This window comes from Perna viridis, chromosome 5 (assembly GCF_037379345.1).
Source record: "Perna viridis isolate PV_CMFRI_1.1 ecotype Kerala chromosome 5, ASM3737934v1, whole genome shotgun sequence".
Taxonomy (NCBI): domain Eukaryota; kingdom Metazoa; phylum Mollusca; class Bivalvia; order Mytilida; family Mytilidae; genus Perna; species Perna viridis.
The window spans coordinates 146,799-169,983 of NC_142449.1; the positions used below are offsets into that span (position 1 = coordinate 146,799).

At 32.9% G+C, this 23,185-nt stretch overlaps 2 long non-coding RNA genes across 3 annotated transcripts; one reads left to right on the forward strand and one right to left on the reverse strand.

Moving 5' to 3' along the window:
- Positions 1–23: 23 nt before the first annotated feature.
- LOC148615490 (uncharacterized) lies at positions 24–1,769 on the forward strand. 2 transcript variants are annotated; one of them, XR_015921994.1, is made up of 3 exons: positions 24–236; positions 698–752; positions 1,401–1,769. It is a non-coding gene; the product is annotated as an uncharacterized LOC148615490 (long non-coding RNA). The 2 variants fall into 2 exon arrangements; XR_015921995.1 differs by lacking the exon at positions 698–752 and having other exon boundaries at positions 35–236.
- Positions 1,770–11,229: 9,460 nt separating this feature from the next.
- On the reverse strand, positions 11,230–13,110 carry LOC148615491 (uncharacterized). The gene is made up of 3 exons (XR_015921889.1): positions 12,782–13,110; positions 12,043–12,116; positions 11,230–11,709 (listed from the first exon to the last, which is right to left on the reverse strand). It is a non-coding gene; the product is annotated as an uncharacterized LOC148615491 (long non-coding RNA).
- Between the last annotated feature and the right edge of the window lie 10,075 nt (positions 13,111–23,185).

Below are 23,185 nucleotides of genomic sequence, written 5' to 3' on the forward strand. Positions count from 1 at the left end.
ATATAATGTCCACTTATATACATAAGACCAGGGTGCTCAATCTTCCGGTTGCCGCCATGTTAAAAATTTCCATATGACTTTAAGATTATAAACATAACTTTTTAAAAATATAATTTCTAGCGATCGAATGGACAGATTTACGTGAAATTGTGATATATCGATACAGAAAGTTGTAAATTTTGGATTTATCATAAGGAGATACACAAATTTGGTAGATATAAAAAGAAATTAACCAGGTAAGTGGAAAAGCCATGTTTATTATTGTCCTGGTAAAACCGAGCCTTGGTTTTATGAAAAAACTTGATTTTGCCTATTTGTACCTAATGTTTTCATAATTATGATCAGGTTTTACAATGATTTATCATCATTTATGATATTAATTTGCATTTTAGAGAAACTTTATTGATCTAGCTCACATTTACAGCTCATTCTACACATGGCTAGTTTGTTGTTCATATTTTGCTAGTCTGCCATTTCTTATGTGTGTTTTTAGGAACCGCCCATTGAAATACATAATATATGAGATGCTGCGATCGTAAACAAGCTTAACTTCATCAACGATATTAATTTGCTTAGTATTGATGCAGTTACTAAGATAGAAATTTTGTCATGAAAAGCAGTATTATGAAATTAACCTTCGTTTACAAAATGTACATTTATTTCAAACACATTACCAGTCAAGTTGTCTTAATTACAGTATTAAAAAGATGCTTAGAAACTATAGAACTACAAACCAAAAATAACAGACAACAGTAAGTCAGTAATACATTGTATCATTTGCACTTTACATGTATGTGTGTGTGTGTGTGTGTGTGTGTGTTGTTTCTTTGTTTTTGTGTGGGGGAGGGGGGAGGTATGCTTAAAAATGAAATAAAAAAGGAACATTGAAATATTCACTTTATGAAACAAAAAAAAACAGGATCAATGATTGTCCTAATAAAATTGTTAAAATAATAAAGACGACCTTTTTTCACAAAATAGTAAGGCAGGATAGAGTATACAAATGTAGCTCTTCCCATAGAGATCAAATGGTTGTTCCTTTTTTATTTTAATTTATTTCATTTAACCATTCAATTTTACAATGATTTACAGAACAAGAGGAATCGAACCTCCTACTCATTGCTAAATATGTCATGAGTCCACCAGAGAACTGTCATTAAACATATATATTCTACTTAACAATGTATTGAATACATACTGAACCTGCCTCATAAAACACAATCAAGTGCAGTATCACAGCTGTTATCATCCTTTTCAATCAGGTCTTAACAAAATAGTACAAGTACATTGTACATGCAATTTATAATCTTATATAGATATTATAAGCTTACAATTATGAAAAGCTTTCAATTTTTATATGTATTACATGTATATTGATATTGGTTTGTTTTAATTTTCAGCATCCTAAGCAGTGTGAGTTGAATTAATAGACAATGCACATGTATATGAAGCAGAAGGAAACATGACTTGCATGTAAATTATTCAACTGATTTGACCCATTTCAACAGCATATTGGACACACAATGACTTAAATTCAGTAAATGTTTAGTATGGGAGCAACACATTATATTTTGAGCATGAGGAAGGCGCAGATTAAATATTACATGTATTTACCTATTTCCAGGGGAAAGTATCTGTCCAAGACTGACACTTAGTATAAAAATGTAAAACAATACAGTTGTAAAGGTTTTCAGTATCTGCTATAAGACATATTGTGGTAAAATGTGATACATAGTACATGTATAATAAAAGAAAATTGAATACATTAAGTATGTTCTTGTTTCTTATATGTGGCAAAGCCCAGTGGAAATTTCATTATTCTGATATCGGGTACATTTACTATATACATTTGTGCATGCATATACAGTATGCATTAAGGAGTCTATCTCTTTTTTTCCACTTGTGTTTACATATTAAGCCAACACAATGGACAGTCCAATTAAACCATACTTTTAAATTTAAACTTAACCATTACTGTGAACAAGGATTTATATATAACTCTGTGCTGTGAACACAAATTTTGCATAACCAACCAACCAACTAAGATTCCTATTCCCGTTACCCAGGGCAAGTGAAATTTGGGTCAGGGAAAGTTAGGTACTTGGTTACACTTTCCCATGGCAAGTTGAAAACTTCATATGCTGTAAGGATTTGTTTTGTTAGGAAAGCAGTCACTGACTGTGGGAATGTTGATTTTATATGGATTTTTCCTAAGGAAGACTCAATTTTTGAAAAATCCTAGAACACTGGACTTAGTACATGTACATTTGTACATATTGGTTTGACCTAGGAATAATATATGTGGTCAGCAGTTTAAAAAATAGAAAATGAACAAGTTTGACATTTTAAGTTAATAATGACAAAAGTCCAGGAAGCCATGCAGTCATCAGAGGCTAATTTTGGTATCATTATCGCCTGCGCTTGTGACTTTAGTGTTACAGGAGTGACATACAGGCTTCTCTAATTAAAGTACATTATTTTTCATTATTGCCAAATGTTACATTAAAAATAAAAATGTAGCATTATACCACTGCGAATATCAGGGATATGTGTATCTGGACTTACATTATATTACTGTACTAAAAGTTGTACAGTATGAAAAATTAATATGAATGGTTTTTAACATCATGAAAGTGAACTGCTATATGTACAAAAAATTTATGCAAGATTTTTTTTTATAGTTGCAACCTCTGCAAAGTCTACTTAAAACCTGGCGATCCCTTGTTAACATGAAATTTCAGATGAGTCTCTGTACCCTCATTGTGTAACAGACCTAATTAAGATTACAATATAAGTAAGTTGCCACATTTAGATCATTTTAATGTATAAAATTGGTACATTCTCTGTATCCTGAAATTTACATAATAAATCATAGCACACCTTCCAGGAGGAAGCATGCAATACCAAAACTTAATATCATCAGTCATCATATATATGATCGTTCATATCGAATAGGTAGACAGTAATTTTGAGTTTAAAATTGAATAGAAATTTACCATGACATTAAATTAAATGTGAGCATTTTAAACGGTGTCATTTCTTTTATTAAATTTTACAAATGATAATAACACATTATGATATCAGAATCAAAACAAATCCAAACATAAAGAATATTAAAATAATTTCCATACAAGTAAGCATCTCAATTTAAATGTCCATAATTAACACAAATAATATTCATATAAACCATGCCCAACGAGAAAGGCACGTAACTCCGTCCACATTGCTTCCCAGTCCACACACAAATACACGTAGTCCATGCGTTTGCACTTGTTTAAATCATGTGTGTACATTATATGCCTATTTGAATAACAAAGAAGTGAACTTTGTCTTTGAATATTCAATCAGTCAATATGCAAATTATCTGTCGTAGAAAGTTATCTGAACCAATCAAAAAAATCCGGAACTGTTCTTATTCACTTAATTTTTCTCTGAAATAGATGGCAATAATTAGAGAGGTTCCGAGGATGTACGCCATATTTCATTAACATCTGAGGCGACTATGGTTCCCCTATCTATGAACTCCCCTGATAAGACATACAAATATTACTGTTACGGTCGAAATCGGAATTTTCCCATTCCGGAATGGGACGCGTCCTGAATTGGAATAACGCGAGATTCCACGTTATTCCGTTTCAGGCCGTCCGATTCCGGAATGGGACGATCTAGTTTATTAGATAAATAACGCTATTTCAAGTTCCTTGGCGGTATTTATTTGAATATGACAGACGTAGCAAAAGGTCTCAGTCTTGTATTCTTTGTCTCATAGACTTCTATAGTATACCTTAAATTTTCATGATTTTAAAAAAAAAAATAGACAAGGAGTTTCAACTTCTGACCATGTTTTTCAATTAAGGAAATGTCAAAAATAATTTTTAGCTTCATTTTAGAAAATAAGGGCACAAACTTTGGTACACCAGGACTGGTCAAACTAAAAATAGTCCTTTTCTACTTTCACTTTTATTTTGAGCTCATAAAATAGACACCTTTTCTGAAGCATTATTTTTCATGAAATACTGTTTTTTCCTCAAAAACAAGTTTTTTGTGTCATAGCTTGATATTTACCCTGTACTTTTGATGAAAAATGATAGTCATTTGCCAAGAAACAAAAACAGGGAAAGGCAAAAAGGAAGCACACTATATTTTCAGTCTCCATGTTTTGACGTACACCCGTTCAGGAATATGTAATACAAGATCTCGCGTTATTCCGATTCAGGACGCGTCCAATTCCGGAATGGGCCATATTCCGATTTCGGCCGTAACAGTTTCAACACTATTTTAAAGAATGCTTTTGATATATATAATAAGGAACAACATAAAGATAAGCCATTTAAAAAATACACAACTGATTTTGTTTCGTATGGAGATTCAGCCATATTCATAGAAATGTATAAATTATCAGAACCTTTTTTCGAGGGTTTTCTTCAATATCATACTAATAAGCTATTGTGTTATTAATTAATATCACACAAGAATATTAGTAGTACACATTTTTTTTAAATAATACGCCATGTATTTGTCAGAATTATGCGAACGATCCCTTTTGTGAATCTTTTTCATAGATTTCCTATTTGATTTAGTTGTGAAGAAGTCCATGTAGGGGTCATTCAAAAATCCGGAAAAAGTAAGTCACGCATAAAAGGGTTACAATGGTGTTTGTCTTCTTAATGTGTTTACTTAGGTCCAAAAACTTATCCTACAGTAATAAAAGCTTCAATTGATCCCGATAATTGGAGTAACAATTTTGACTGGTTGTAAAGGAGAAAAGTAGGAGAAAGTTCCTCCTGCCAAAAAGTTCTCTATGTAACCTGTCAAAAAATATCTCCGATGAAAGGGAGCCACTGAAGTCTTTAAACAAAGAAGGATTTGTTATTAGACCAAATTGAACAGATTACAAAGATACATATATAGGCTACAAATACTTTTATCGTGTATGTATCACACTGTTCTGTTTGCCATTATCATGTAAATATATGAGTTGTCTACCTCTTGTAACAATGTTAACTGTCAGAGAAAATAAAATTTATAAATCGACCTTTGCATGATTCTTAGCTTAACCGCTACTTATTTTTATTATATATATTAAGGTTCACTGATAAGTCAACATCGACCTACAGTTTTTATAATATTAATTATTTCTATCGCATTTCACTCAGTCCTATGAGACATGTGCATATATAGGAGTCACTTCAAACTTTTGAAATTTTACCATTATCTGTTTTATTTTCAAATCAAACGAATCTTTTGAAGTCAGTACTCCACTATAAAATAGCTCACTGAGAGGACTTTCTTATATATTTCTATACAATATAGCATCCATCCATTGTTGGTACGGGGAAAGCTGCTAGGTACACTGCATAATCGAATCTACAGAATTTCTTATTGAAAACTTTATTAATCTATAACTTTTATTTGAGTTTTAACCACCGAATAAATAAAAAAAAACCATTAAGTTCGGGTAGATAAAAATGAAAAAAAAACAAAATACAAAATACAAAATACAAAAGAAATACACAAACAAAAAACACAAAAAAAAATGCGCGAAAAAAAAATATCGGAAAAATCTATGAACTTTCAGGAAGTGGAATAGATAATACCTGATTACTCCAAAAATTGAGTTCAAATCTTAACGTTCTGTAGGACAGATGGCGATGAGTCGAGTGCACGCTCCACAACGAGCGACAATAAAAGCGGAGTAGGGAAGTGTCGCGGCCTAAAATGATATGTTCGATGGGATCTTTATGATTTATAGTGACATTTTACATTATTGGTAGGGAAAATGTTAAATTTATGGGTCCGAGGCGAAGGAAACGACAAGCAAAGTGTACTCAGACCCCGCCAAACATGGCTGAGCCCAGTCAACTCACGAACAACAATGTCTAACCTGAACTTTCACAAGTTTTCGCTAGGGCGAATGAATCTATTTATGGTATGAATAATATGCACAGTTTGAATAGCAGAAATATTTATTATACCAGAAAACCAGCACAGTGCTCCTATTATGAGCAATCCAAATTTACAAAATTTCCAACCTCATATGCCCTTTCCAATACCATCAACACCTAGTATGGCGATGCCACAACCTATACCAGGCCTATGTACCACATCACCGGCATTACATACAAATACCATCTCTGAACCCAACAATGCTCCATCAACCATTCAAGTAGATCTCGCACAATTTCAAATGCTGATAAACACTGTCAATCAAATGAATATGCAACTTGCATCCTCCATCACAAAAATGTTACCAACAAAATTCCCCCTATATTTCAAAGACAAATCCATACCAATTATTTCATATTCCTATACTTCACCCATTGCATCCAAAATTTTCAATTATAAAAGGCTATTGCAGAACCTCGAGATTGAGGACTTCAAGGCTAAACCACCTGACTGTTTTTGCAAAACCTCTCCATTCAAATATGGTCCTTCTGGTCACGTCGTTACGGGAGATTTAACCATTATCGAAAACGAATCTCTGCGTAATATCCTTTGTAAAGGTCCCAAGTACCTTGACCCCGCTCCATAAATTGGAATTATAATTTTAAAGTTCTTACGGATGCCGTCGAGGACTATGCAAGAAAATGGATAAAACGAGAACAAAAAGACATTGATTCTCTGTCAGAGTGGTTAAAGGCCGTGAGGGCTTTAATTTTGAAACGAATGAAAGTTTTAAGTAGGCCAATGAGTGCCAAGGCTACATCACTTTTCAAAGACCCCGATGTAGCAAAAACATTGTCTACTATACATGACAAATATGTTATCGTACCAGCAGACAAAGCCCATAACAACATTGGTTTTGTCTGCAAAACGTTTTACATCCTATGTTTATTATCAGAGGTAGACGTAGAAAATGATAACAGTGATAAGACCTATACTGCTACCCCTCTCTCCAAAGAAGAGATTGTGGAAAATCATAAATCTGTGCTATCCTCTTTTGGTCTCTCTACCAAGGACAATGATTGTGATTTGCCGTCTATGTACTGGATTCATAAACTCCACAAGAATCCATACAAACAATGTTTCATAGCTGGATCTGCAAAATGTACCACCAAACCTCTTTCAAAACTTTTAACATCTATACTCACAACTGTCAAAGAGGGTCTGTAGTCCTACCACAACACTTGTTATTCCCGTCGTGATATTAATTCAATGTGGATCATGAAAAATTCGAAAGATCTTTTGAAGACAATCAGTTCAAGACTATTATCTGAATATAATAGCATTAAAACCTATGATTTTTTTTTCAACACTGTATACTTCTATTCCCCATACTCAGTTAAAATCACGACTTAAAAACATTATACATCGTTGTTTTCTCCAAAATAGATGGTACACCTAGATACAAATATATAGCTCTTGGTAGAGATTCCTCTTACTTTGTAAGAAATAATTCCAAATCATCTTCCAATTATACAGAGGAAGATGTTTACAAAATGCTGGAATTTTTAATCGACAACATATTTGTCCAGTGTGGTGGACGTGTTTTTCAACAAACCGTCGGCATCCCAATGGGAACAAATTGCTGACCTATTCCTTTACTCTTATGGGGCTGACTTTATAGCTGATCTGATCAGAAAGAAAGAATATCGTTTGGCTAGATCCTTCAATCTCAGTTTCCGCTATATAGATGACGTATTATCTTTAAACAATCCTAATTTCGGGGATTTGATACACCGCATCTACCCCAAAGAACTTGAGATAAAGGATACTACTGTGAAGTCAGCCTCATATCTTGACCTACACTTAGAAATCGATGGTAAAGGAAAACTATTGACCATTGATTTTTCATTCAGAATTGTCAATTTCCTTTCATCTGTGGCAACATCCCTTCGGCACATGCGTATGGAGTGTTCACATCACAACTCATACGTTATGGCAGAGCTTGCCGAAACTACGCAGACTTTTTGTATCGCGCTAGAACTCTAACAAATAGGCTTCTGGAACAAGGTTATATTGCTACAAGATTGAAGTCATCACTACAGAAGTTTTATGGTCGTCATCATGAACTCGTGAATCGTTATTGTGTATACATCTGCACGATGAAAACTGACTTATTCAACGGGTCATAGTTTTTCTTTCCTCGTTTGTCTACCCTGCACTTGACTTTTTATGAGCAACTCGGCGGGTGTTTTAAGAAAAGCAGAGGACGCTTACCCTACCGGTGCACCTGGTCTATGCTCCCAGGTTTTAGTGGAGTCCGAGTTGCTCATTTGCCTTTGTTACTTTGTATGTATGATTTTATTTACTTCATGTTCTTTGTTGTGTATGTCTGTTTTCCATGTCTGGTCTTTGTCCCTGGATTACATTCTTTTGATTACCACTATAATCTTAGTTCCCTTGATTACTCTTGCAAAACTTGACAGACTGGATGAAATATGTACAAAAATGAATGAGATGGAGACACACGTTTGCAAATTAGAAAATGAAGTTTTTGACATAAGAAACGACTTAAAGGAGCAACCTAAAAGAATTAATGACGAAGATTTTCACTATAGCATTGTTGAGGACAGGGTTTCTAAGATGGAAAATGTAAATGAATCGCTAATGTTTGAAAATCACCAATTGAATGAAGAATTGCTTAATTTTAGAGCATATTCCATGAAGTACAATCTCACTTTTGGTGGCATAACTGAAAGTGAGAACAGAGATTTAGAAAACTGTGAAAATGTTCTTCAAAAATTCATAAATAAAGAACTAGGTATAACTGATGACATAGAATTCCAAAATGTACAGTCTCCGCCAAAGGGATGACAACAAACCTAGAAAAATTATAGGTAAATTTGTAAAATACTCAGATCATTAGAGGGTATTAGATGCAGCTAAGGCAAAATTATCGGATCGATGATGTCCCCTTTCGGTCTTTCAGCAATTTCCAATTGAAATTTATAATCACAGGAAGGAATTGCTGCCGAAAATGCACACTCTAAGACGTCAAGGGTACAGAAATGCTAGGGTTGTGATGGACATGTTGTACATCGGCAATCGGTTGGTCAATCCTGCAGATGTATCAACCGAAGAACCTCAACCGCAAAGTGGTTTTAGTGCAGAACCTGACTTCAGGCCTAATATGGGACCTCAGTTCCGTACGCCTGTTCCCCAACAGCAAAGGCCACAATTCCGTCCACAAGGACCACAATTCCGTCCACAGGTACGGCCGACAGGATTTCGATCCGAAGGACCAAATCATGACTGTCAAACTAACAATAGCTAGGGGTTTCGTAACAGGAAAACAGAACTCTAGTAGGAGAAACTAATGATCTATCATGTGTATGTATTAACGTTTGTGGGATACGAAGTATACTGCTTGATTCAGAGTTTCAAGAATTGATGTTATCTAATGACTGGTTAATTATTTTTAAAATCTAAAACTAAAGAAAATGATATTTTGCCTGCCAAAAGGGTATAGATATCACTGTAATCATAGATCTAAATATAATAAGAGATCTGGAGGCATTGAAATTGTTTCCAAAGAAAATTTAGATTCTTTTTTGAAATTTCCAAAATCAGAGTCGGAGTTCGTCCAGTGGCTCGTATTTGATAAATCATGCTTTAGCATTGAGGAAAATCATTTATTGGGCTGTGTCTATATACCACCTGAAAATACCAGATACACAAGTAACGATGCCTTCAATGAAATAGAAAAAGAGGTGATTTCTATGTGTAATAAATTTGATTCTACACCTGCACTAATTGGTGATATTAATGCAAAATCTAAAACTTTGAGCGATGTTATACCAAATGATAACCTTATTAATATACTGGATGAATTTGACAATGATGAATTGTTGGCAAGTATGTATGACTATCAAAATTTGGTTAATTATAAAATCCCATTAGAACGGTCATCGTCACATTTGTCAGACCCTAACAATTTTGGATATAAGTTGACAGAATTCTGTGAACATAATACTCTTTATATTGGCAACGGTAAATTGCCTGGAAGTGACTTTAAAATTGGTCATACTACATGTAACAATGTGCTATTAGTAGATTATTTCATTTTATCTTATACTCTGATGTTCACTGTGCCTTATGTTTTCAATTGTACGCATCGCTGAACAAATTTACTACGAATTCCATTGATAGTAAAATCCCCACGCGCCTAAGGTGGATTCCGGAGAAGGAAAACCAGTTTATCAATGCAATAGTTGATGACGTCACTAAACTGAATGAAGTTTTTAACCTCGCGGTCGATAAGATTTGTGAACTGTATCTTAATACTGCTCAGAGCGTAGCCCAGAGCGTATTTTCCTTCCGTGCGAACAATCGTGCGAAGAGAAAACAAACTGATGAGGTTTGGTATACAAATTCTTGACGGTGAAAAGAAAAGATTTTCACAGGGCAAGAAAACGTTACAATCGCATTAAAAGTAAAGTAAAGATATTATGAAGAAAGCTGCCAAAAAATATATAAAATGAGATGTCTAGATACTATGGGCAATTCCAGCATAAACTCGAATCTGAACTGCGTAAAAAGTCGAAAAAAGTTTCGAGAGAGTTTGGAAAATTCTTAAACGTCCAGATAAAGACTGAAAACAAAAGGTGAATATTACTATCGAGCAGCTTTATGATTACTTTAAAAATCTAAATGAAAATACTGAAAATGAGTTGTATGATTTTGATATAAATGATTTATTTTATAATATAGAAAATGACGAAGAAATTATGAGAATTTTAAACAGCGATATCTCTGAAGAGGAAATTATTGCAGCAGTGAACAATCTTGAAAGGTGACGATGAAGTTGTTAATGAATATATTAAAAGTACTATTACACAGTTTTTGCCTATATATGTTAAGCTATTTAATCTTGTCTTTGATTCTGGAAATATTCCTTTAGCATGGCTTACGGGTGTTATCAAGCCTACATACAAAAACAAAGGTGGCACGAATAATTTAGATAATTAAAGAGCCTTCTGTTTAACATCAAATTTGGGAGAAGTATAAACTTCTATTTTGAACGCAAGGCTCAATAAGACGCTCAATGCATTTTCAGAAAGGGCTACTCTGTACAAGATAATATGTTCATTTTATATTCGCTTATATATATATATACGAGACAATTTAAATTTGCAAAACACTAAATTGCAAATCTTGCGCCGCTTTTTCTTCAACCTACCATATCATGTGAGTAACTATGAGTAATTCATGGGATTTTTTTCTCCCATGGGATTCTTCATTATCCTATGGGATTTTCATAGAATTCCATGGGATTTTTTGGTGTCCCATGGGATTTTTTTTTCTCCCATGGGATTTTAATTTCTCCCATGGGATATCTTGTGTTAAAATACAATGATAGTCATAGAGAGTGTATACCTTACATATTCACTTAGTGCATTTTTCTTCTGTGCAGTATGAATAAAAAAGCTGAATGACTAAAAGAGAGAGGTTTTTTGTATTGTTTTGGGATGTTTTTGAAGTTTTTAATCTTTTATAGCTTTGAAATGAAATCTATTTGAAAATTCACTTATCAACCACAAATGTAAAGCAACGAAACAGAAAAAAATATTCAAAGACACTCTGACTATAAATATGCTGTTTAAGAACATAAACTTAGAATGCTGTATGAGCAGTACTTTTATCTTCGTATTTAAATAAATTATAAAAATTCTAATGGAAGTCTAAATTCAGGTCCATAATCAGCTTTTTGGCACTTCTTTTTCTTCTTGGTCAGCTTCAACCCATGAAACATGCTGCCTTTCTCGTCTCCGTAGAATAAAACAAGTAAAAATCTTTATGCAAACAAAATATATAAAATATTTTACAATATCATTTTATTTGTAATTAAAGTGATCTTATTTTTTCTTACTTGATATATGTTCATTTCTAATATCAACAGCTGAAATTACAATCAGACATCTGGAAGATAACATGAACAGACAAACAGACACGCAGATAAAGTGCTTTCTATATAAGTTGGTGGCAGCACTTTTGATTTGTTGTGCAAAGTATGAAGAACAGATGGACGGACACCAGTATGCCATAATATGTCCCGTCTCAAAAAGCAGGAGTACAAAAATTCTGGAGAACAGTGTATACCTGATATGATTAGCTATCAAGTTTGCATATACTGAATTAGTCATTCACCATAGAGGCAAGCAGATGGCTGGTCCCTGAAATAGTGAAAAACAATTCTGCATGATAATGCACATGGTACCTTTCAATTTAGTTGAATTAATTCTCATTGCAAGCATCCTTAAAGCAGTTATCTTGTAATGCACATAAGTAACATTCAATGTTAAGTCCAACATGCTGGGGGTAAGTTAAATCAAAATTAATTAAGAGATTGTGGAGAATGCTGTCGTTGAACTTTCAAAAAATGTAACAAGTTTAGTGTAGTCTGAGTTGCTCATTTGCTTTTGTTTTTTTTTGTATGTATGATGTTAGTTACTTAATGTTCTTTGTTGTGTATGTCTGTTTTCCATGTCTGGTCTTTGTCCCTGAATTACATTCTTTTGATTGCTGCTATTACATTGGTTCCCTTGATTACAATTGAAACAAGATATGTTAGTGGTGCAAAGAGAAGAGCTTAAAAGATAATGGTCCAGTTCAACTATAATTTTAGAATAGGACTTGACAAACTCTATTTGCAATTGAATATTCACACAATAAAGATATTTGTTTTTGGCTTAATCATATAACAAAAGCATCTGTAAATAAAAAGGGATATCTCCTGATAGCAAGTAATAGTGATTTTTACCAGAACTTAACATCTAGCTAGAGCTTGTTTATCTTTCCCCAGACATTTAATTTTGCAAGTTCTTTATACGTCACTCACCTTTTACGAGTCATTACTAAGAATCCTTTCATGCATCCTCTAATCTTTCTTGAGCAACATAGAGCACCTTCAAAACAAAATTATACTTATTATGCATTATTTCAAAATTAGATAACTTTCAGATTCTGTATATAGACAGTAAAATGGAGTTATAAACATGTAACTGAAACAGGGCTGTACTAGCTTCCAAAATTGAGAAGAAAAAATGAAATCAGTACAACTTATATGCCATATATATACAATTTCCAAATCGTAACACAATTTCTCTTCAAACACAAGAAATCTTACACCCCAATTCCCACTAATGAAAACTTGCATCTAATCTTCAGTGTGTGATGGACAGGGTGAAAAACTAAACTAGTATTTTTGTATTTAAACAGCTAAGATCAAAACTCTGTACTACATTTGGTTATAGAAGCACTGAATCTATTATGGTTTCAAATGATCATATCTATATTGTTAATTTCAAATTTCTGAATTGTTAATACAGAAGATTAACAACATAAACAAGTTACATTTGTACCCATAACTATCCATATCTACATTCTAACAAAAAAAAACATTTGTACTGTATCTTATGTGAGAAAGTACCTTCCTCTATCTAGTTTGTCTTACTGCGTGCACAGATAAACTTATGGAACATATACAAAATGTATTATTCCAGCATTCAAAAATGGTCATTGCTTATACTGTTTAAGTCACATTTTTCACTCGATAATTATTCCATCACTTGTAGAAGAATTACCATTGCAGTACATAAATAAAAATCATTGCTAAAAATATGCAAACTATAAAGTTTGAGTCTGCCACATTTGCCCAAAAAATGACAAAATATTGAAAAAAGAAATTCCAACAAAAAAGGGTGGGTCTAATCCAGACCATACACTTTGAAAAGCCATCATGTTTACACGGTTTTAGTAAACATTATCTGGAAGTGAGATCTGCTCTTGCTATCCACTACATGCAGCCACACTTGTAGTAGTAAAATGGTTATGACAGTGATTCTTCAACTCGCGTTTATTTCCGTTTAGTAAACGACAATATCGAATACTCGGGAATGAATGACTAACCTGTTTCTATTTTAGAAAGAAAGAATTTAAAATATTAATTGCATCCAGATTTTGAAAGCAGTGGAAGTTCTTATTCTCGCTTGCTTATTCTCATGCGGAGTTTCTCAAGGTACCAGTATCGTATTGCATATCCCTTAGCAGGTGTACTTCAAAACATAGATAGTGCATTTTCTTTTTGCCGCTCTACAAACTAATGTTTTGTCCAAAAAAAATGAACAATGACTAATAAAATAGAGCAAACATCACACTGTAAGATGAAAAACTTTTTTAAAAGAAAATTTAACATAATATCATAAAAATTTTCCACTGAAAAGGTTGGTTTGGTGAGTGCAAAACGAAATGGAAAGTGGGGGAAATGGCTATTTATAGTTCAAGACTACTTTTCTGTCCGATCTTCGTGGACTCACCCTATTTTCTTTGAGGGAAATTATTTTTTCACATGTCCTTAGAAATGCTACATAAGTGAAAGTTTTATTGAATCAATTTGCATATTTTTTTTTAAATCCTAAAAATATGCACTTTACTATAGAAGTCTATGGGAAAATTAATACTATACTGAGACATGGTAAGCCAGTTTTTCAAGTTAAGTTGGATATTCAGCAAGTGGTCTTTACCAGCTGAAAAAGTAGTACCCAAATGCAGGTAACACTTTTAAGATGAATTAGCCAACCTTTGAACCTGATTTTTTATGGTAGCTCTGGTTTTTTGCATTTATGGTTAATCTTTACCAAATTTGGAAATGCATTTGTTTTCATGAATTTGTAGGATATCAGTTCAATAAAATTATTATCTTGACTATTTATGATGAGCATATCTATATTCAGGTAACCTGAAGCAAGTAATACTCCTGCATAAAAGATAGTTTTCAAGTTACAACACATTTTAAGTATGTGGTTAGGACTTGAAAGTAGTCATTTTCCATACATTGCCTCTTATATATGAAAAAAATTAATATTTTTTTATTTTTTGTTTTTCTTTCAAATAAATAGCTAAAATGAGTTGCCATATAACTGTGTGGTTGATTTAATACAGAAATGTCACAAAAGTCAACAGCCAATTTTTTAGTGGACTTTTTTTAGTGGTTCAAATGGACAAATTCTAATGCGGCAAGAAAAATAATGGTGTTTTTTCATAAAAAAACTGAATTCTTTCAAAAAGTATTTAAAGCAGACAATTGTTATTATAATATTTATACCAGTAAACTATTTTTCTTGCATCATAGCTATCTGTTTTAAAGAAAATGTCCTTTTCCTGTCATACTGAGGTCCATTTGTATCTGCCTGGGGTACCAAATTGGCTTAAAATCTGTATTTTCTGCATATGAAAAGCTATATTTTTTTAAAACTATGATATTGGTCTAATTTTTTCTGGATTTTTTATAATTGAAATGACCATATCTATAGTATAAAACGGTTGTACCGGTACATATACTTTACTTTAAACAAGAGGCTCCCTTGAGTTAAAGACAAAAAAGGAGGTTCGGAAATAAATATTTCCATATATGGAACTCACAAGTGGGGATTTAATAATGATTTGGAACTCATAGTACAGCTCATGTATCTACCATGTCAGAATAAACCACAAATTTGCTTAGTTTGACTAATGCAGAAGCTTTTTATCAAAAGTAATATTTTCTGGCTAACATTGAGATATTAGTCTTATGCTTGGAATAGGGTACCTATATAAAAATTTTAATAGAAAACTCATGTTTGTAGCAGGGCAATGATATTCTGAATTTTCAGTATGAAAATGAATACTCTAGCAGAAAAACAACAACTTTTATGATTATATTGAAATGTTTATCAAGTTTATTAATTTCAAGTTAAGTTGGATATTCAGCAAGTGATCTTTACCAGCTGAAAAAATAGTACCCAAATGCAGGTAACACTTTTAAGATGAATTAGCCAACCTTTGAACCTGATTTTTTATGGTAGCTCTGGTTTTTTGCATTTATGGTTAATCTTTACCAAATTTGGAAATGCATTTTGTTTTCATGAATTTGTAGGATATCAGTTCAATAAAATTATTATCTTGACTATTTATGATGAGCATATCTATATTCAGGTAACCTGAAGCAAGTAATACTCCTGCATAAAGGATAGTTTTCAAGTTACAACACATTTTAAGTATGTGGTTAGGACTTGAAAGTAGTCATTTTCCATACATTGCCTCTTATATATGAAAAAAATTAATATTTTTTTTTATTTTTTGTTTTTCTTTCAAATAAATAGCTAAAATGAGTTGCCATATAACTTTGTGGTTGATTTGAACACAGAAATGTCACAAAAGTCAACAGCCAATTTTTAGTGGACATTTTTTAGTGGTTCAAATGGACAAATTCTAATGCGGCAAGAAAAATAATGATGTTTTTTTCATAAAAAAAAAACTGAATTCTTTCATAAAGTATCTAAAGCAGACAATTGTTATTATAATATTTATACCAGTAAACTATTTTTCTTGCATCGATTGACTTATTTATGCATAATCAGGTGATTTTGAGATGAAACGAATTTTTCATTTCCCGTAATTTTTACTTAATATTTGAACGTCATGTGAAGTGATTTTTGCATAGAGTATTATTTTTTTTATTGTATTTGCTTTGTGTTTCTTACAATATTTAAAGCGTAAAATGTAAAATTGTAATTTGTGCTATAATATTTGTATTTTTATTACAGGGCATTTTTCCTGTTTCATACAGATTGTTTTGTTCAAAATAAAGTATTGAACCTGAAACGACTTAATATCGAAGCCCCAAGATTTTAGGCGCTTCCACATTAAAATGACGAGTTACAAATTAAGAATATTTGATGATTTACAAGTCTCGAAAAACGCATTAAGATGAGAGAAGTTGCAAATGAAGAATTTCAAAGTTGCATATACAGATTTTCAATGTACAAAATGGAAAGTTACACATTTACAAGTTACAAATTGACAATTTACGAATTTCGAATAGACAATTTACGAATTTCAAATTTACAATTTACGGATCAAGAAGTTACAAATCAACAATTTACGGATCAAGAATTTTGACCCCGTTGGCATTCCGTAAAGAGATGGGCGCTTAAAATATTAGCTTTTTGGGATTTAAGAGAAAGGTTAAATAAAGGGGTACTAAAGTTTATTGGTATTATACATACCTTCATACGCAACATAGCAAAATCAAAGCCCGATAGAATCAAGGAAGTGTTCAGTTGGTTAATTCTTTGTGAATTGACCACACATGCAATTTCACGTTATATGTCATATTGCCTATTGCCTATGCGATCGCTATCGAGAACAGATGAATGATATAGATAATAGTGTAAATGATGTGTCACATGCTGCTACTGAAATATGCCAAAACAAATCTTTATCAGTGTGCGTATTATCTTACAAAAGAACGTCTTAGATATTAACCCGGTTACCAGTTTTGCCTATGTTTACATTCAAACTTCACGTTTATTCCTGACCAAACTTGGTACTTTTATGGTATATGTCAAAGAGAACAACTATCTTCTGAATGGATATAAACGTTTGTTGTCAACAGTTTACAATCATTTTTAAGTGTGTATTTTCCATCAATTTTGCATTATAGATGTATGTTTAAACCATTTTTCATCGTAATGATAGTTGTATGAATATTGTGATTATGTTCGGGACATTTATTTTGAAACTTTGCAAGTTATTTTTAGAATTTATAACATTACTTCATGTCCTGCATGTATGGAAAGCTAAATTGACAGAAACTTTGAAACGTTTACACTACTCTCTCTCTCTCTCTCTCTCTCTCTCTCTCTCTCTCTCTCTCTCTCTCTCTCTCGCAGGGAATGAGGAGTACAAAAGAAACTCATACCTAATGATTTAATGTTACAAATGAACCAAGGTGATTACTTTGTTTCAAGGTAAGTTTTATATAGTGAGAATATATGAGAATCTGATTGGACCCTGACAAGTGATCATGGCATTTTTTAGTCTTTTATTGTATCTGTTCATCCATTTAATCGCAATATGCAATCATATACATAAATCAGTAGCAGATCCAGAAACTCATAAAAGGTGGGGAAATATGGCCTTTGAAAGGGGGGTAAACTATTAGTATTACCATTAATTTTCTATAAAATAATTTTTTTTTTCAAATATGAGGAGGACCCTGTGCCCCTCTTGGATCCATCTCTGTTTTTACTGAACTTCGATTAAGTCTGAATTATAGAACACACGTATGAAGTTTGTTGCAAAAAAAAACAAAAAACAAGTAATATATCATTGATAGTATGTATATTTTTTTCCCTTTAGTTTTAATTATAACTACTGTAGGTATGCATATCGTGACTATATCATTAATCATGTACATCCTTTTTTCAGGAAACCAAGGAACCGAAACGGACACTTCTTGATATGCCCGAAAATGAATAAGTGTACTGACAAAACCTATCCTTGAAATTTCGTTTAGTTTGTTGCTACATCTACTGTACAAAATATAGAGAACTCTACAAATTTCTTATCTCATGTTAAACTTGTGTGTGTATGGAATTTTTGCATTAAAATATTCATGATTTAGATCGTTTTGAAAAATGTTATTAAAAAATATTATATTAACATTATAGCGAATGGTTATTGAAAACGTAATTATAACATTTCTGCAACCATACATTTTTACGTTTTAAAAACAATTCTAAAAAATGTTTTCAGTCTTTTTAAGGAAACGTTTCTAAAACATTTTTATTACGTGTTTGTGTTAGCTGGGTTCTTTTAATGAAACTACTGACTTACTAGACGTCAGATCTTTTTCTTGTTCGTTAAAAATGACAGTTTCATTTTTGAAAGATTCATTTAGTAATAATGTGTCACTTTGTATGCTCATGGAATTTTCAGTTTCTGACAAAATAGACTGATTTTCAAGTTCAAGTTCTTCGTCAACAATTTTGCAGTTTGACTGTTTTAGAAAGATTCCATTCTTACCACAGATGCTTGTTTTTCTACTAAATCCTTCATTGTCTTAAAGTGTTGTGTTTGTCCTTCCACTGAACACATGCATTTTTCCTTGAATTAATAGTTCCACTTGTATATATCGTGACACTTACGAATTTAGAATTTCCCTCTTTTTTCAAAACAATCAAGTTGTAATCCATGTCTGACATTGTTTTCTTTTCTAGTTGTGTTTCTCAGACATAACACTTTTAAAAACTTCTGTCCATATTGGGATTCTTAAGTTGTCTCCCAAATTTAACATCACAAGGAACTTTAATCGCAACATGATTTTCATCGAAATAGTCAAATTGTCAGTCAGTGAGTATTTCTTCGTTTGGTAAAAGTTTTTTGTTTGATATCCGTCTTGTAGTTCTAGTTGATTTTGAAGTGTTTAACATTTCTGAGTCCGAAAAATAACCAAAACTATCATCAAATTCACATACAGATGTTTTGGAATTTTCCATTTGAAAAAATATGTGAATAAGATAATTAACTCTTATATAGATGATCTGATCATAAAGAAAGAATATCGTTTAGCTAGATCCTTCAATCTCAGTTTCCGCTATATAGATGACGTATTATCTTTAAACAATCCTAATTTCGGGGATTTGATACATCACATCTACCCAAAAGAACTTGAGATAAAGGATACTACAGACACTGTGAAGTCAGCCTCATATCTTGACCTACACTTAGAAATCGATGGTAAAGGAAAACTATTGACCAAACTTTACGACAAACGTGATGACTTTTCAAACAGAATTGTTAACTTTCCTTTCATCTGTGGCAACATCCCTTCGGCACATGCGTATGGAGTGTTCATATCACAACTCATACGTTATGCCAGAGCTTGCCGAAACTACGCAGACTTTTTGTATCGCGCTAGAACTCTAACAAATAGGCTTCTGGAACAGGGTTATGTTGCTACAAAATTGAAGTCATCACTACAGAAGTTTTATGGTCGTCATCATGAACTCGAGGATCGTTATGGTGTATCCATCAGCACCATGAAAACTGATGTATTCAACGGGTCATAGTTTTCCTTTCCTCGTTTGTCTACCCCGGACTTGACTTTTTATGAGCATCTCGGCGAGTGTTTCTAGAAAACACCTGGTCCATGCTCCCAGTTTTTAGTGGAGTCTGAGTTGCTCATTTACTTTTGTTACTTTGTATGTATGATTTTAGTTACTTTATGTTCTTTGTTGTGAATGTCTGTTTTCCATGTCTGGTCTTTGTCCCTGGATTACATTCTTTTGATTACCGCTATAACCTTGGTTCCCTTCATTACTCTTTCTCGTAAATCCAAAAAACTTGCCTTATATTGACATTTTTAATTATAATAATTGAATGAGCTATTTTTGATTCATACAAACACAAGAATTATTGATCCATGATTAATTAACAAGAGCTCATGAAAACACGTTTACACTCGCTAATAACCTGCAGACATGACAGGATATGGATCCTGAAAATTTCGAAAGATCTTTTGGAGACAATCAGTTCATGACTATTATCAGAATATAATAGCATTAAAACCTATGATTTTTTTTCAACACTGTATACTTCTATTTCCCACACTCAGGTAAAATCCAGACGTAAAAAAATTATACATCGTTGTTTTTCCAAAAAAGCTTGTACACCTAGATACCAATATATAGTTCTTGATAGAGATTCATCATACTTTATAAGAAATTATTCCAATTCATCTTCCAAATATACAGAAGAAGATGATTACAAAATGCTGGAATTTTTAATCGACAACATATTTGTCCAGTGTGGTGGACGTGGTTTTCAACAATCGGTCGGCATTCCAATGAGAACAAATTGTGCTCCTTTATTTGACCTATTCCTTCACTTATGAGGCTTACTTTACAGCTGATCTGATCCGAAAGAAAGAACATCGTTTAGCTATATCCTTTAATCTCAGTTTCCGCTATATAGATGGCGTATTATCTTTAAACAATCAAAATTTCGAGGATTTGATTGATCGCATCAACCCCAAAGAATTTCAGATAAAGGATACTACAAACACTATAAAGTCAGCCTCATATCTTGATCTACACTTAGAAATCTATGGTAAAGGAAAACTATTGACCAAACTTTACGACAAATGTGATGACTTTTCATTCAGAATTAACAACTTTCCTTTCTTCTGTGGCAACATTCCTTCAGCACCTGTGCATGGAGTGTTCATATCACAACTCATACGTTATGGCAGAGTTTGCCGAAACTAGGCAGACTTTTTGTATCGCACTAGAATTCTAACAAATAGGCTTCTGGAACAGGGTTATGTTGCTACAAGATTGAAGTCATCACTTTTTTTAAGTTTTATGGTTGTCATTACGAGGCACCGAATGGGACTCTTGTGGTTTTGTACTCAAAATTCAATTTTTTACAGACAAAAGTGAATTTTGTTCAACAAAAATGAATTCTGATTAACAAAATTTATAACATACTACAAATTTTCAATTTTGTGTCATAAAAGTGAATTATGTGTAACAAATTTCAATTTTGTGAGACAAAAGTCAGTTTTGTGTCACAAAATTCAATTTTGTCATAAATGTCTATTTTGTATGTAAATTAGTTTACAGAATCATTTAGATATGCAAGTGAATTCTCTCATCACAATTTTGTAAGATATAGTAACCGCGGATCTCGCAGACGCAGGTTTCAGATTACTTCGAGCAACGTAGGACGGTTAAGGCCGTTTTAAGTGAAATTAACAAAAAATCTTTTAAGTTGAATTCTACAGTAACATTGTTTTTAAATTACTAAAATTGCTATTATATGTTTTCTATCAGATTTGTTTGATAAAACAGGTTTTAAATATGCGATTTTTCTACATTCGATTTATTGGGGATTTTCCCTGGTGAACCACTCGATCATTTCCTGACATCTTTTAACTCAACTATAAAATGCTTTTGCCCGACCTGTTAATAGCAACCAAATTCGTTACAATTTGACAAGATAACTGTCCCAAATTTTGCTGGAAAAAGAAATGAATCGTCAGATTAGCCAAGAAAATCATATTAGAAATATGTTGTGCGGTGAAATTTGTTAATCTGTCGAAGTCGGCGATAGATTTTTTGTTCCACTATCACTCACGAGTTTTTGCCAAATACAGATATGTTCCTTATTTCATTCCGATTCTATTGATGTATGACACAAGAAATTCGGTTGAGTGGAACAGGACGGGCGAGATGAAAAACCGACATAGTACGTGTCTAACTTTCGTTTCCCTTTTGTTTACAAACGTTCAAATGATCTATCTTTAGATTCAAGATTAAGTGATCCAGTGGGTTAAAGCGAGCGCCGCGCAGCGGTGTGAGCTCTACGGGTATTACGTGTACTTTCTAAATTTCCCTTAAGGTTCCCCAATATAGTCATGTCCCGGAAGTAACAAAAAGTGACTGTCCTTACGCAATCGCAACTTCTCGGCCAATCTCGTTGATTCCAAGCATAGCCGGTATTGGCCGAGGATGTACCCATTGTGACCTTACGGAGAAAATTCATCACATCCTTCAATTAAACAAATAAAAAAATATAGGTTAAGATTACATTTCAGTAAAAATAAATTCATCATATTTAATAGTTTTCAAGTCTTTCTCTAAATTGTTGTACTTATTCAAAGAAGTGAATATTATGTTTTTAAAAACTTCGGGAAACACATGGATGTACGTACGTGTATCTCCGCTGTTACACTGTTGCTGTTGTAAAGAACCTAACCCGCCTTGGGAAAAATATAACCCCGATTATATTCTCAAAATCGAAGCATAGCTTTTCTTAGACAGGAAAAGCAATCATTTTCTTGTTTGGAATATTTGTAGCTGTCGTCTGAATTTTGTTTAAGTCACATGATATGTGTAAAATATTCTCACCATCCGTGGAGAACTGTTATGTTTCCGGTATCTGTACATGTACAGATTGATCTGACATGCCATAACTGAAATGGATGTTGCTAGAGATGCCCTTAAGGGATAAAAAATGTAAAGTATTGCGAGATGCTATAAAGTTATTGACCATTTTGAGAGCGAGAGGAAAGGGGATATGGGGTTGGAATTTTGGGGGGTGGGGGAAATTGTTCAAGTTATTCATTTATTGAAAAAAAAACTCCCCCCATTAATTAAAAAGACAGACTTTCAAATAGAAATACTGATTTTGCTTGCTGCTTAAATGTAAATGAAAATATTGCACTCACTCGCCCCCTCTTTGTAATGTCTTTTATCATTTTTTACGAGTCTCGCACAGACGGTGCATGTATGGTAAAGCTCACGGTGCTCTCTGATTTAGGCAATGCCTACCCCATATTACGATTACGATATTTCTTTCACTTGTGTGCTTTATTATAATCGTGCACATTAGTACCATATCCACTGTATTGCAGTGA